Here is a 16,901-nt window from a genome sequence, read left to right as displayed (position 1 = left end):
TTGGAAAAACTATGTTTCTGGAAGCCCTAGACCAGGCTCCTGCTGCTTATGTACTGTTTGGGTTGTTGTTGTGTTAAGTCACTTCAGTTGTGTCCAACTCTTTATGACCCCATGGACTGTAGCCCAGCAGGCTCCTCTGTCCATGTGATTTTCCAGGCAAGAATGCTGGATTGAGTTGCCATGCCCTCCTCCAGGGGATCTTCCCTGGATCAGGAAGACAAGTGATCTAGATTATGTTTATGGTTTGGTCCCTTGGAATACCCTGTGTCTTAATGCTCTGTGACATCAGAGGACTCACTGTACCTCTCTGAACTTCAGTTAGTTTCTCTACATGTAAAATGAAGATACCTTGATTGTATGTGTGTTTGTGTGTGTGCGTGCACATGTGCACATGCATACAATGCAGTTTGTAGGAGAAAAGCAGCTGCTCCGAAAATTAGAAAATCTCAAATCTATCTCTGGCTATATCCCTAATTTTTATCAGGAAAATATGTTACACTGTGTAATGCCTAAGTTTTCCATTTAAGAGGAAATACAAGAAGATTGAATTTAAAGCTGATCAACAATGTAATCAAATAAGCCAATTTGGTAAGGAGACAAGGGTAGAAAGAGGCCAGTTGATTGCTTGACTGAATTACTATTTGATTTAGTTGACCAGACTAATCAGAACCATCCATCTCGTGGCCAAGGGTCTATACACATATCAAAGCTATTTCAGAAAAGGACTTAGGAACATTTGCTCATTTGGATTAATGTATACAAAATATAGTTGACTAAATGCTGTGATATCTTTTAATCCTAGTTGAAACTTTTAGGCGGGAAAAAACAGTATAGTGAAATACAATGGGCTTTATTAAGCCTGGGAAAGTAGATAAAATTGTCCCTACATATTTATTTAAAAGTTCTGATGTCCCTTCACGATTCAAATACAAACTCAATCTTGTGATTCTGCTTTTTCTTTATATGAAAGCAACATTACCATGATATAGTAATAATAAAGATCATAAAGAAGAAGCAAAAAGAAAGGAGCTCTCTCTTTTCCCGTTTCTGCTCCACTTAGCATGGCTTGTCTTACTCTCATTTCCTCGTTCCTCTCACCCACTTTTTCTCCAGACTAACTTTTGGGTTTTCATTTCCTGGAAAAGAATTCATCTCTTTTACTCTTTGGTCACTTTGTCAGTCCCCACAAAGGTACTTTGATGCCTCAGCTCCCGTGACAGCCTCATCTTTGATTCAATCAGCAGCAGCCTCTGACTATTTCACAGCCACTGGTACTTTTTAAACAGGTGATTGGAGAATAGAAGCAAGCTTGAGCAGACTGCCTAAGATGCATCTATTATAAGTAATTTGTCTCTGGTTACAGAGCAAATTCACTGTTGAACAAGGATTGGGGTCTGTCTGGATCTGAAGTTCAAGATGCTTTTGACGTGCAGTGATGCATGTCATCATGCTTTTTAGTTTGAAGACAGACCATAGCAATTTCTCCACATCTCTTGGGCATCTAACTTTTAATTAAAGTAGTCTTAAGCTAAATTAATCTTAGACAGGATGTGTACATATTCAGGTCACAAGTGTTCAGCTCCCATTTCATGATTACCATGCTGGTAAACATAATAATAACAATGATGATGATGATGATGATGATGGTAACAACAGCAGTCTACATCTATAGAACTTTTACGATATGCCAGACATTGTCCTAAATTCTTTACATGTGTAAACTGGATAAACCCTCACAACAACTTTATAAGGTCAGTGTGACCCTAAGATCTCCCTTTTACAGATAAGAAAACTAAGACATTGTAAGGAGTGGAAGTGGCCAGGCATTTTTATTTCACTCAATATTTTATCAGAAAATTGTTGAAGAATACTCGATAAATTCATTGTAAACAAGAAAATGTAAAATATGATGGCAACCTACTCCAGTACTCTTGCCTGGAAAATCCCATGGACAGAGAAGCCTTGTAGGCTGCAATCCATGGGGTCGCTAGGAGTCAGACACGACTGAACGACTTCACTTTCACTTTTCACTTTCATGCATTGGAGAGGGGAATGGAAACCCACTCCAGTATTCTTGCCTGGAAAATCCCAGGGATGGGGGAGCCTGGTGGGCTGCCATCTATGGGGTCGCACAGAGTCGAACATGACTGAAGTCACTTAGCAGCAGCAGCAATAGCAGCAGCAGCAAATTTTAATGGCACAGAAGATTTTAACAATAACCTCAGATAAAGTGCTTACAGTTTACGATGTACTCTTTTTTTTTTAAATCATCTAAACTATTGCAGAAAGAACAAAAGAATATCAAATCCCCTTTCTTTGATAACAATTGCTAAAAACTGAAGTCACTGCCCCCATATTTGTGGAACCATGTCTCAAGTCAGTGATATTGGTCTCTGATGATTTCAGAAGAGGGAAGACCTGGAGCATTTGAATATTATATGAGCTTCCTTGTTGTTTTTTTTTTTTCTTCAGTAACTCATGTCTGACTCTTGGCAACCCCATGGACTACAGCATGCCAGGCTTCTCTGTTCTTCACCATCTCCTGGAGTTTGCTCAAACTCATGCCCATTGAGTCAGTGATGCCATCCAACCATCTCCTCTCGCCTTCAGTCTTTCCCAGTGTCAGGGTCTTTTCAAGTGAATCAACTCTTTGCATCAGGTGGCCAAAGTATTGGAGCTTCAGCTTCAACATTAATTCTTCCGATGAATATTCAGGGTTGACTTCCTTTACGATTGACTGGTATGATTTCCTTGCAGTCCAAGGGAGTCTCAAGAGTCTTCTCCAGCACAATTAAGAAACATCAATTCTTCGGCACTCAGCCTTCTTTATGATCCAACTCTCACATCCGTTCATAACTTCTGGAAAACATAACTTTGAACATATAGACCTTTGTCAGCAAAGTGATGTCTCTGCTTTTTAACACACTGTCTAGGTTTGTCATAGCTTTTCTTCCAAGGAACAAGTGTCTTTTAATTTCATGGTTGCAGTCACCATCCATAGCGATTTTGGAGACCAAGAACATAAAATCTGCCACTGTTTCCGTTTTTTTCTCATCTATTTGCCAGGAAGTGATGGGACCAGATGCTGTGATCAGAATTTTTTGACTGGTAAGTTCTAAGCCAGCTTTTTCATTCTCCTCTTTCACCCTCATCAAGAGGCTCTTTAGTTCTTCTTTGCTTTTTGTCACTAGTGTACTATCATCTGCATATGTGAGGCTGTTGATATTTCTCATGGCAATTTTGATTCCAGCTTGTGATTTATCCAGCTCGGAATTTCATATGACATGCTCTCAGTTCAGCTTAGTCACTCAGTCATGCCAACTCTTTGTGACTCCATGGACTACAGCATGACTGTCCATCACCAACTCCCAGAGTTTACCCAAAATCATGTCCATTGAGTTGGTGATGCCATCCAACCATCTCATCCTATGTCGTCCCCTTCTCCTTCCGACTTCAATCATTCTCAACATCAGGGTCTTCTCAAATAAGTCAGTTCTTCTCATCAGGTGGCCAGAGTATTGGAGTTTCAGCTTCAACATCAGTCCTTCCAATGAATATTCAGGACTGATTTCCTTTAGGATCGATTGGTTGGATCTCCTTGCAGTCCAAGCGACTCTCAAGTCTTCTCCAACACCACAGTTCAAAAACATCAATTCTTCTGCACTCAGCTTTCTTTATAGTCCAACTCTCACATCCATACATGACTACTGGAAAAACCATAGCCTTGACTAGATGGACCTTTGTTGGCAAAGTAATGTCTCTGCTTTTTAATATGCTGTCTAGGTTGGTCATAACTTTCCTTCCAAGGAGTAAGTGTCTTTTAATTTCATGGCTGCAGTCACCATCTGCAGTGATTTTGGAGCCCAGAAAAATAAAGTCAGCCACTGTTTCCACTGTTTCCCCATCTATCTGCCATGAAGTGATGGGACTGTATGCCATGATCTTAGTTTTCTGAATGTTGAGCTTTAAGCCAACTTTTCCACTCTCCTCTTTCTCTTTCATCAAAAGGCTCTTAGTTCTTCACTTTCTGCCATAAGGGTGGTGTCATCTGCATATCTGAGATTATTGACATTTCTCCCGGCAATCTTGATTCCAGCTTGTGCTTTCTCCAGCCCAGCGTTTCTCATGATGTACTCGGCATATAAGTTAAATAAGCAGGGTGACAGTACACAGCCTTGACATACCCCTTTCCCAGTTTTGAACCAGTCTGTTGTTCCATGTCTGGTTCTAATTGTTGCTTCTTGATCTGCATACAGGTTTCTCAGGAGGCAGGTCTGGTATTTCCCTCTCTTTAAGAATTTTCCACGGTTTGTTGTGATGAGTTTTTTAGGGCTGCCATAACAAACTGCCACAAATTTGGTAGCTTTAAGCAATGATATTTATTCATGCACAGTTCTGGGGCCCAGAACACATGAAATCAATGTGTCAGCAGGACGATACTCCCTCTGAAGGCTCCATGGGAGAATTGGTTCTTCCGATACCTAGTGGCTCCAGGCAATTCTTGGCTTGTGCTGCTTATATTTTCCCCACTATCCTTAGACGTAGCACTCACTAGGGTAATTTAGGGTGCTTGCATCTATCAATCTTTAATTTAATTAAGTATGCAAAGATCTTTTCACAAATAAGGTCACATTTACAGGTTTTGGGGATAGGACAGGGACAAATTTTGGAGTGGGAGTCACCAAGCAACCCATTATAAACAATTAGGGGAGTTCTTTCAGGTCTTTCTCAAAACTTAGTGGTGTTCAATACAAAGCTCTAAATTGTTAACTTATAATAGAGGTAATTTTCCAGCACTTCAAACTGAGTGCTCTGGGTCATTGTCAAATAAAAGACCCTCACCTAGAAAGAGAAAAGATTTTTAGAGAGGGAGAGGCTTATTTTGATTTAATGGGGCAAGAATTGAATAGACCTGTAAACTTCCCCTTTCTCTAAAGTAAAATAGTAACCTTCTTAACTACAACTTTGAATCAGCAAAACACTCATTCAAACATAATTAAGATCATATGTTTTAGTTTTCACTCTTTGACAGGCTTTAAAATGTCATTCAGATGTGTGAACTTGGCAAAAAAGAATAAAATTGTGGAGAAAATGCATAAAATGATTTTAAAAATGAAAAAGTGAAATAAGTTTTAAGGATAAAGATAGATTTGTGTATTACTTTCACTACTGGAATATGTTCTCACTTAACATCTAACATTTTCAGTTCATACATTTATGAGTATCATCAATTTTTAAACCTCAAGAAATTTTCATTGATTTAAAACTGGAAATAATTTGAGTCCTTAGAGAAAAAAAATGAGATTCTAGTTGTGGAGATATAACAATGCCTTTGAGAAATGTCCTGAGGATTTATCTGAATATCTGTTGCTGTTGACTAAATGTGTTCCCCCTAAATTCATATTTTGAAATCCTAACCCCCATTGTGATGGGGTTAGGAAGTGGGGTCTTGGGGAGATGATTAGGTCAAAATGATCAGCTCTCATTAATGGAATTAATGACCTTGTAAAAGAGACCCCATAAAGATTGCTCCCCTCTTCTACTGTGTGAGGACACAAGAGGAAGATGGCTGTCTATGCATCAGGAAGTGGGCCTCCACAATATTTGGAATCTGTCAGCATCTTGATCTTGGACTTCCTAGGCTCCAAAAATGTGAGAAATACATTTCTGGTGTTAATAAGCCACCTGGTCTATGTTAATTTGTTATATAGTTTTAATGGATGAATACGTTTGTGAATCTCAAGTTGGAATGGTTACAAGGTTGTAAGAGTTTGGCAAGATTCTAGGGCATTTTGTTCCTTGTCCTTGGGAAACTGCATTTCCCAAAGAGTAGTCTATAACATAGCTGCATAATGTTAAATCTCTTAATTCTAACACGGGGTTCTCCATCCTCTGAGATCTAATGCCTGATGATCTAAGGTGGAGCTGGTGTAATAATATTAATAGAAATAAAGTGTACGATAAATGTAATGCACTTGATTCCTCCTGAAACCATCCCCCTACCATCACTGTCTATGGAAAAACTGGCTTCTAGGAAGCCAGTCCCTGCTGATCCAGCACATACTCACCCTCCATTTCAATGTCTCTGAAATTAGGCTACGTGTTACACAATGTCAAAGAATATTTGTCAGCAACTTAGAGGCTTCCCTGGTGGCTCAGATGGTAAAGAATCCAACTGTAATATAGGAGACATAGGTTCAATCTCTGGGCTGGGAAGATCCCCTGGAGAAGGGAATCTTTCACTTTCACAGGCCTTGCTTGGGCTACCTTAGCTGTAGATGGATGATACCTTTCATCTGATGATTACTTCAGTTGGGTTAATAAATTCTTTTGTACATCATGCACAGGTGCATGCTCAGTTGATAAGTTGTATCTGACTCTTTTGTGACCCCATGGACTGTAGCCCAACAGGCTCCTCTGTCCATGGAATTTTCCAGGCAAGATTACTGGAGTGGGTTTCCTCTTCTAGGGGATCTTCTTGACCCAGGGACTGAACCTGTGTCTCCTGCATCGCCTGATGGATTCTTTACCGCTGCGCCACCTAGGAAGCCTTTTGTAACTTATGTGGCTAAATTTAACTAGAGCCCCCAATTGTTGCTTATAAAAGTTTACACTTTAATGTTGCATTGAGATGAACATTTTTATGAAGCCAGAAGATTGACAGTCAAATAACAAGTCATCCAGTTTAAGGTGGTAGACATTGCCAAACTCCTGAAGTTGAAGATAAAATGTTGAAAGCTGGGAGAAGTTGATGTGATTTATTTAGTCATCGAACTGTTTTATCTGTCAAAGTCTTCCAGCTGAATTTTAAGAGAAGCTGATCAGCTTCTAGAGATACATACTTAAATTAAGTAGGTAATAGGAAAAACATATAAATCCTAAGAGCTTTTCATTTAACATAGAATTATAATGTCAATCCTGAAGATGTTAAAGAAGTCAATATGATGAGCATAATTTATGTAAAACAACATGTCAATCTGATGTTGAAAATGTGAAACTGAAAAAACTGTAGACTCATGAAAATCTTTCTTTTTGAATTTCTAAAGGTGTATTTTCTTATTAAAATCTCTTTAGTATCCTATAATAAAGAAATATACTTAGCTTTGTTTTTACCATCTGCTCTAAACATATGTGAAACTAGAACTCTCCTCCCCCCCCACCCCCCACCGCAACACACACACCAGCTACTACTGTTTACCAGCGCTGCATCCAGGTAATATACCTTAAGGCATATTACCCTATGGAAAGATTATTATGCTTATTTACCTGATTTCCATTTTTGTAAATGACAGTCACAGATACATTCAAAAGAATAGAAGGTTGTAATTCAGGAGACCCTACTACTATTTTTTTCATTAATTTGCTTTATGGTCATGAGCAGGAATCTCCTCTTTCTCTGCATTGATTTTTCCATCTCTTCAATAAATATACATCAGCTGTACAAAATAATCCACAATTCCTTTTACTGCCCTACCCTTGTGTGTGTGTGTGTTGAGGGGGGCGGTGTTAGTTGCTTAGTTGTGTCCGACTCATTGCAACCCCATAGACCGCAGCCCACCAGGCCCCTCTGTCCAAGGGGTTCTCCAGGCAAGAACACTGGAGTGGGTTGCCATTTCCTTCTCCAGCCCTACCCTTTGATGCCTGCAATGTGGTCCATTCCACGAGGACAGAATACGATCTCACTGGTTAAACATATTTCTGTAAATCTTTTTGCAAAACATAAAACCACAGCGTATATTGTGGTTTTCATGAATAATGCATAATTTGGTAGATAATTTTTTTCTTTGAGATCACATGCTCCTCTAATGCCACATTCTGAGAGTCCTGTGCCAGCAGCCCTCAGAGAGAGAGCTATAAATTCAAATGTACCATTCAGTGTTTATCAAATTCTCTTCATGTGCTGATCCTATTCTTCGCATTGAGTAGAGCCATATGAGGTTGGGCTTCCCTGATAGCTCAGTTGGTAAAGAATCCACCTGCAATTCGGGAGATCCCTCTTCGGTTCCTGGGTCAGGAAGATCTGCTGAAGAAGGGATAGGCTACCCACTCCAGTATTCTTGGGCTTCCCTTGTGGCTCAACTGGTAAAGAATCCACCTGCAGTGTGGGAGACCTAGGTTCGATGCGTGAGTTGGGAAAAATCCCCTGGAGAAGGAAAAGGCTACCCACTCCAGTATTCTGGCCTGGAGAATTCCGTGGACTGTATAGGCCATGGGGTCACAAAGAGTTGAACACGACTGAGCAACTTTCACTTTCATATGAGATCACAAAGTGGAAGAGGGGCTTGGTGTCTTGAAATCTTGACCACGTTTTCCACTTTGGTGGAGATGGTGTTGTGGATGGTGATTGTTCTCCTCTCCTTTTTCATCACTGTCATCATCATCACCATCACATCTCACCTCCAATTCACCTTCTATATTACTTCCTATAAGATGTGATTCTGGCCTGCCCCTGCCTAACACTTCAGATGCTTCCTATCACCTCAGAGGTGAGGTCCAGCCTCCTTCCATGGTTTTTCCCTTTTCATTCTCATCTCTTATCATTTTCCCACCAATCATTCCATTCAGCCAAGCATGATCCTCTTAAACTCTTTGAATGTGCCATGCTCTCTTCCACCGCTATGCTCTGAACACGCTGTTTCTTTATCCAAGGAAGTTGTCTCTATCTCCCCCTTCCCCCTTAAGTACCTCCATTTGGTTGTTGTTTCAACAAGGTCACTTCCTCTGGGTGACTCAATAGTGCCTTGATCACTGGTATTGCACTAGATGCCCCTCCTCTCAGCTCCTACAGCATCTCACACTTCCCCACCAGCAGTCTGTTGTAATTGCCTTCTTCCTAGTGTATCTCCCACTAAATGTCAGTCCTTTTCAGCTAGGTGATTTCAGATGGCTTTTCAACCAGATAATTTCAGATGGTAGAAAGGTCCTATAAAACTCCAGAGCTCTGCTTGGCAATGTGGCAGGATCTGATTCTACTGTCCAGAGCATAGATATGAGAAGATGAAGGATCCAACCTGTTTGAATCATTGTGGGTGACATGACCTTTTTAATCCCACCTCTCCAATGTGACAGCAAAACAAACCTTCAACAGAGAACTGTATGGACAAAACCCAAACAGCTGGGACAGATGTCATGCTTCAGAAACCATCCCCAGTTGCCCATGGACTGGCTTACTCTCCAGAGTATTCTTTCCTAGTTTAGAGATCTGAAAACTTCTCTTTACTGTTTGACATATATGTCAACTGACCGCCTATCTGCCTGGAGAGTGAGTTTCTCTCTCGTCCCACCACTGAACTCAGCTTTCCTTTTGAAGATGAGAATCAAGCTAACTCTCTGGCAGTTGCTAGAACCATAAGGCACCACATGTGAGGGTTGTAGGATCTAGCAAGCAAGTCTTTCTTGTAACTATAATTTATTAGCTTACTAATAAAAAGGTAATGATGAAAAACTGTGACATTTTCTGAGTCCACTGTGACCTAGACATCTTGAATATATTACATAAATTAACCCTCTCCAACCATCCTGGAAGTAGATATTACTGTCTCCATTTTACAGGTGAAGAGACAAAGTCTCAGGGCTTAATGACTTGTCCAAAGTTACGCAGCTATAAGCATCAGAGTTGATGTTAGAAACCATATCCTTCTGATTCCAAAGCCTGTGTTCTTTCCATTCCATGGAGATGATTCTCAATGTTTCAGAGCAGAATATGCAGTACTTGAAGAGTCAACAAAGAAAATGAGTTACTTGGAAACACTTGTTTTTCATCTGCAGTAAAATGAAGTAAAAAAGACTCTCCTTCTGGAAGAGCCTTTCTCACTGGTGCCTGAAGTGGAGAACTGCTTAGCCACCCTACCAACAAGATTACATCTGTGGCAGGTGGGATCACTGGGACTCACTGCCCTCTCTTCTAAGGATGTTGTTATTTTTCAGTTGCTAAGTTGTGTCTGACTCTTTGCAACCCCATGGACTGTAGTACACCAGGCTTCTCTGTCTTCCACTATCTCCTGGAGTTTGCTCAAACTCATGTCCATCGAGTCAGTGATGCTATCTAACCATTTCATCCTCTGCTGCCCCCTTCTTTTGCTTTCAATCTTTACCAGCATCAGGGTCTTTTCCAATGAATCAGCTCTTTGTATCAGGTGGCCAAAGCAGTGGCGCTTCAGCTTCAGCATCAGACCTTCCAATGAATATTCAGGGTTGATTTCCTTTAGTATTGACTGGTTTGACTTCCTTTCAGTCCAAGGGACTATCAAGAGTCTTCTCTACCACCAAAATTCAAAAGCATCAATTCTTTGGCCCTCAGCCAACATTCACATCCATACATGACTACTGGAAAAAACCATCAGTTTGACTATATGGACTTTTGTCAACAAAGTGATGTCTCTGCTTTTCAGCACATTGTCTAGATTTGTTATTGCTTTTCTTTCAAGGAGCAAGTGTCTTTTAATTTCATGGTTGCAATCACCATCCACAGTGATTTCAGAGCCTAAGAAAATAAAATCTGTCACTGCTTCTACTTTTTCTTGTTTTATTTGCCATGAAGTGATGGGACCCAATGCCATGATCTTATTTCTTTAATGTTGAGTTTCAAGCCAGCTTTTTCACTCTCCTCTTTCACCCTCATTAAGAAACTCTTTAGTTCCTCTTAACTTTCTGCCATTAGAGGGGTATCATCTGCATATCTGAGGTTGTTAATATTTCTCCCTTGATTCCAGCTTGTGATTCACCCAGCCTGGCATTTTGCATGATATACTCTGCATAGAAGTTAATTAAGCAGGGTGACAGTATACAATCCTGATGCACTTCTTTCTCAATTTTAAATCAGTCAGATGTTCCATGTCTGACACTAACTTACTTCTTGACCTGCATACAGGTTTCTTAGGAGACAAGTAAGATGGTCTGATGTTCCCATCTCTTTAAAAATTTCCCATAGTTTGTTGTGATCCACACAGTCAAAGGCTTTAGTGTAGTCAATGAAGCAGAAGTAAATGTTTTTCTGGAACTCCTTTGCTTTCCCCATGATCCAACAAATGTCGACAATTTGATCTCTAGTTTCTCTGCCTCTTCAAAACCCAGCCTGTACATCTGGAAGTTTTCAGTTCACATACTGTTGGTGCCTAGCTTGAAGGATTTTAAGCATAATCTTGCTAGCATGTGAAATAAATGCAATTGTATGAGAGTTTGAATCTTCTAAGGAACATTCCCTAAACAGCCCTTCCATTCCATCTAAGCAAGTAATACACTGACACTTTCTGGGAGCTGACAGGGCACCAGAACTCGGGTTGAGCCAACCAGAGTTAGAGTCCTGACCCTGCTGCTTAACATGCAAGAGAGCTGAACGACCATTAAATGACCACATCTCACAAGAGGGAGCTGGGGCTCCCACAGTGTTAGGAAGGGAGCCACATAGGTGAAATCCTGCACGTGAGGGAACCCTGGAAACTCTGAAAGTGTCTGAAATCCTCTTCTGTGCTTTGAATCTGTTGGATTAGTTGGGTTTTGTTTTGTTTTCTATCTCATGTGCATAACAATGTTAACAGCGAAAGTTTGTTAAGTGCCAGGCAAATCATACTGTGGGGCTTCCCTGGTGGCTCAGTGATAAATACACTTGCCAGTGCAGGAGATGAGAGTTCAATTCCTGGGTTGGGAAGATCCCCCGGAGAAAGGAATTGCTACATACTCCGGTATTCTTGCCTGGAGATTTCCTTGGACAGATGAGCCTAGCAGGCTACAGTCCATTGGGTCTCAAAAAGTCAGACATGATTGAAGTGACATAGCACATCAAACACAAAAAACAGAATTAGACAGCAATCCCATGTCTGTTTCATCTGCACTCCTTGATAGAGAAAGGAACTGAACTCGGCCAACTGGAGCCCTGACACAGTCTCTATATCATGCTGGTGACTTTGCTAAATTTTGACCTTCAAGTGAGAGAATGTGGATTAACCACGATTGTTTTCTCCAAGGAACCAGAGAGCTGCATAGAGTAATTAAATGAATCTTCCCAGATTCCTCTTCCACAAAAGAGAGCTAGAAAGAGTCCCTAGTTCATGAGGTTGCATGAGGAGAAAATGACAGATATATAAAATGCTTAACAAAGTATCTGCCACACATCAAAATTCAATAAGTGAGTGGCTATTACTACATATTATCTTTCATTTTCCTTATTCCCCTCCCTTCCTGGGAGCATAGCATCCTCAAGAATACTGTCTGTGCTAACATTCCTCTTTTTGGCCTACATAGAAACCTGTATTAGATCCACAGCACACGAAAGATGTAATGGAAAGAATGTAAGGCCCAGGAGGTCTGCTGGAACCCCACTCACAGGGCAATCAGTTTGTGGATCAGAACTCATGACCACATGAAAACAGTTTCTCCCAGGGGAACAGCACTCTACAGTTTAGAGTCAAGCAGTACAGCACAGTGGTTGGTGACATGGACTTTGATGTCAGCCTGAATTGAGAAAAACAAAATCTGGTTATTTCTCTTCATTTAATTAGTACATAGATTAAGTGCAATCTATACACCAAACACTGGGAAAGAAATTTCACACTCACTAGCTTTGTAAACCCATGCAGTTCAGTAAATCTCCCAAGCCTCAGTTTCCTCATCTGTAAAATGAGCATAACACAGTCCACCTCAAGGTGTGGTCACCTTTATAGGAAAGAGTATACTGACACTTCTGAGAACAGTGCCCTGTGATGGCAGCTCTAACTACTTGGCATCTATGTGTGACCTCTTCACCTCATTTGACTGACAGAGTCATCTGGAGCAATGTTTTAATACCATGGAGCAATGACCATTTTAAAAGTAAGGGAATCAAACTGACTCACTCATGCATCTCACCTGTTCTTGTGGGCAGCATGAGGCACCTACAGGGCAAGTGTGCTAAGAGCAAGTATTCGCTGGTGCTCCCTGCAGGCGACCTAAGGATGATTGGACTGTGCAAGTTGCCCAGAGGCTGCAGAAAAGCACATCATCCCAGCTGCCTCTGAATCTTCCCACCAGTGAGACCTAAGCACCAGACAGGTCCACGTGAATTTGCTGGGCTTCCAGGAGCTGAATGGACATGGGAAACTTGCCAGACTTGGCTTCATCCCTAGGAAAGTTCTGTCACCCTTCGCTGCCAACTCAGACGCTTGTCATATTATTCATGCATGTGGTATCTTTACCAAGAAGCACTGGCTCCCCAGAGGCTGACATGGATAGGCCAACATCAGGAGCCCAGAAACCCAGACCAGCAGTGGAAAAGTCTGGCAAGAACTTGGGGGCCTGCTGGTCTCATCAGCATGTGTTGATTTTGGGCAAACCAAGAAAGGTCCCCTAAGGCTGGCATCCTCAGGCCCAGCCCATCAGTCACACCAGGGGAGCCAAGCACTGTGCTAGACACTGTGCGGGGAGCAGGGAGGGAGATGTCTTGGTTTGCTCAGGCTGCCATGACAAAATGTTGGGTGGCTTGGGCAACAGAAATTTATTTTCTCAGAATTCTGGAGGCTGGATGTCTGTGATCAGGGTGCCTGCAAGGTTGGTTTCTGGTAAGAGCTTTTTCTGGCTTGCAGATGGCTGCCTTCTTGCTGTGTTACCACACAGTGGAGAGAGAGTAATCAGCCTCTCTGGTGTCTCTTCTTATAAGGGCACAAAGCCCATCATCAGGTCCCATCTTCACAACCTCTAAATCTAACCACCCCCAAAGTTCCCATCCAAATACCATTACACTGGATGTTTGGCTTCAACGTTGAAAGTCTGATGAGGGTGAGGACATAGTTCAGTCCATAGCAGGACCTAAGCATTTGGTTACATTTGGATTCTGCTCAGTTTTCAGTGATGTATTTAAGGGAAAAAGTGACAAACTAGAAAATGCAGAGAAGAGAAAGAAGAATAGTAAAGGATCTTAAAATCATGTTATACAAGAAAAACTAGTAAGTCAACCATAAAGGAACCACTGGGGACCTATACTAGTATAACAGGAGAAAGTGAGAGTGAAAGTCGCTCAGTCATGTCCAGCTCTTTGCAATCCCATGGACTATACAGTCCATAGAATTCTCCAGGCCAGAATACTGGAGTGGGTAGCCTTTCCCTTCTCCAGGGGATCTTCCCAACCCAGGGATCAAACCCAGGGCTCCCGCATTGCAGGTGGATTCTTTACCAGCTGAGTCACAAGGGAAGCCCATAACAGGAGAAAATAGTTACAAATGTTAAGATGCTAAAAGACAGATACAGGAGTCCTACCTACAAAATTATCAAGGTAATAGTTAAAATTTACCATGGTATTACAGAACATTCAGTATTTTTATTACAATTTTGGGGTGAAAGTTATTTGGTGAGAATGTCAATTGTAAACAGCATAGATGATTATTGCAAATGACTAAAGCACCCATTTAGTAATTCAGTTCAGTCACTCAGTCGTGTCCGACTCTTTGCGACCCCATGAATTGCAGCGCACCAGGCCTCTCTGTCCATCACCAACTCCCGGAGTTTACCCAAACCCATGTCCATCGAGAAGGCAATGGCACCCCACTCCAGTACTCTTGCCTGGAAAATCCCATGGATGGAGGAGCCTGGTATGCTACAGTCCATGGGGTCGCTAAGAGTCGGACACGACTGAGCGACTTCACTTTCACTTTTCCCTTTCATGTATTGGAGAAGGAAATGGCAACCCACTCCAGTATTCTTGCCTGGAGAATCCCAGGGATGGCGGAGCCTGGTGGGCTGCCGTCTATGGGGTTGCACAGAGTCGGACACGACTGAAGCAACTTAGCAATAGCATGTCCATCGAGTCAGTGATATCATCCAACCATCTCATCCTCTGTCGTCCCCTTCTCCTCCTGCCCCCAATCCTTCCCAGCATTAGGGTCTTTTCAAATGAGTCAACTCTTTGCATCAGGTTGCCAAAGTATTGGAGTTTCAGCTTCAACATCAGTCCTTCCAATGAACACCCAGGACTGATCTCCTTTAGGATGGACTGGTTGGATCTTCTTGCAGTCCAAGGGACTCTCAAGAGTCTTCTCCAACACCATAGTTCAAAAGCATCAATTTTTCGGCACTCAGCTTTCTTCACCATCCAACTCTCACATCCATACATGACCACTGGAAAAATCAGAGCCTTGACTAGACGGACCTTTGTTGACAAAGTAATGTCTCTGCTTTTAAATATGCTATCTAGGTTGGTCATAACCTTCCTTCCAAGGAGTAAGTGTCTTTTAATTTCATGGCTGCAATGACCATCTGCAGTGATTTTGGTGCCCAGAAAAATAAAGTCAGCCACTGTTTCCACTGTTTCCCCATCTACTTCCCATGAAGTGATGGGACCAGATGCCATGATCTTAGTTTTCTGAACGTTGAGCTTTAAGCCAACTTTTTCACTCTCCTCTTTCACCTTCATCAAGAGGCTCTTTAGTTCTTCTTCACTTTAAGCCATAAGGGTAGTGTCATCTGCATATCTGAGGTTATTGATATTTCTCCTGGCAATCTTGATTCCAGCTTGTGTTTCTTCCAGCCCAGCGTTTCTCATGATGTACTCTGCATAGAAGTTAAATAAGCAGGGTGACAATATACAGCCTTGACTTACTCCTTTTCCTATTTGGAACCAGTCTGTTGTTCCATGTCCAGTTCTAACTGTTGCTTCCTGACCTGCATATAGGTTTCTCAAGAGGCAGGTCAGGTGGACTGGGATTCCCATCTCTTTCAGAATTTTCCACAGTTTATTGTGATCCACACAGTCAAAGGCTTTGGCATAGTCAATAAAGCAGAAATAGATGTTTTTCTGAAACTCTCTTGCTTTTTTGATGATCCAGTAGATTTTGGCAATTTGATCTCTGGTTCCTCTGCCTTTTCTAAAACCAGCTTGAACATCTGGAAATTCATGGTTCACGTATTGCTGAAGCCTGGCTTGGAGAATTTTGAGCATTATTTTACTAGCATGTGAGATGAGTGCAATTGTGCGGTAGTTTGAGCATTCTTTGGCATTGCCTTTCTTTGGGATTGGAATGAAAACTGACCTTTTCCAGTCCTGTGGCCACTGCTGAGTTTTCCAGATTTGCTAGCATATTGAGTGCAACACTTTCACAGCATCATCTTTGAGGATTTGAAACAGCTCAACTGGAATTCCATCACCTCCACTAGCTTTGTTCGTAGTGATGCTTTCTAAGGCCCACTTGACTTCACATTCCAGGATGTCTGGCTCTAGCTGAGTGATCACACCATTGTGATTATCTGGATCATGAAGATCTTTTTTGTACAGTTCTTCTGTGTATTCTTGCCACCTCTTCTTAATATCTTCTGCTTCTGTTAGGTCCATACCATTTCTGTCCTTTATCAAGTGGAGTGTACACTCTAGCTGTGCTGAGGCCATAGCAAGGAAGTGGATGGTTAATACCATTATAGGGAGCTGAATAATTAAGACCAATAAGTCAAACTCCAGCCCTTCCACTTACTTCATGGAACTTACCTGAGCTGAGTTTTGAAAGACATATTGAAGGGAGTAGAAAAAAAAAATTAGGAAAGAAACAAAGATGAAAAATTGCAAATAAATAAATGGATAAGCAAAGAAAGCAAGAGAGAGAGAGAGTAACAGGGCATCTGAAAGAACAAACTGGTAGGAAATTTTACATAAATGCTATCATGGTTTGAGGTGCTTTGTTGTTTGAGAATCCCCTGAAGTTCCGAGTCCTAGAGAAGGAAGGCAGGGAAACTTGAATGAGTCTCAGTTCTAATATTATGGGCGCTTAGTCAAAGCTCCTCCTCTTTCATCTTGTTTCTCCATTTGTAAAGATGAAGGATTCTCCCAGGTGAAGTCAAAAGTCCCTTGCAGCTTTGAGAATGTTCATGTTCTAGTCCACCCAGAACCAAATTGGACCTATTCTGGGATTGACCTCTAGAACCAAGAAAAAGGAGAAAAGAAGGAG

At 41.5% G+C, this 16,901-nt stretch overlaps 1 long non-coding RNA gene across 3 annotated transcripts in view; it reads left to right on the top strand.

The window, feature by feature from the left end:
• Positions 1–16,901, top strand: part of LOC145540675 (uncharacterized) — a 217,778-nt gene that overhangs the window by 159,045 nt on the left and 41,832 nt on the right. The window lies entirely within an intron of this gene.

Source organism: Giraffa tippelskirchi, chromosome 1, assembly GCF_054371585.1.
Source record: "Giraffa tippelskirchi isolate mGirTip1 chromosome 1, T2T-mGirTip1v1.2.pri, whole genome shotgun sequence".
In the NCBI taxonomy this organism is placed as follows: Eukaryota; Metazoa; Chordata; class Mammalia; order Artiodactyla; family Giraffidae; genus Giraffa; species Giraffa tippelskirchi.
Note: the sequence above shows the minus strand (reverse complement) of the source record. Positions and strands in the feature narration are given on the sequence as shown.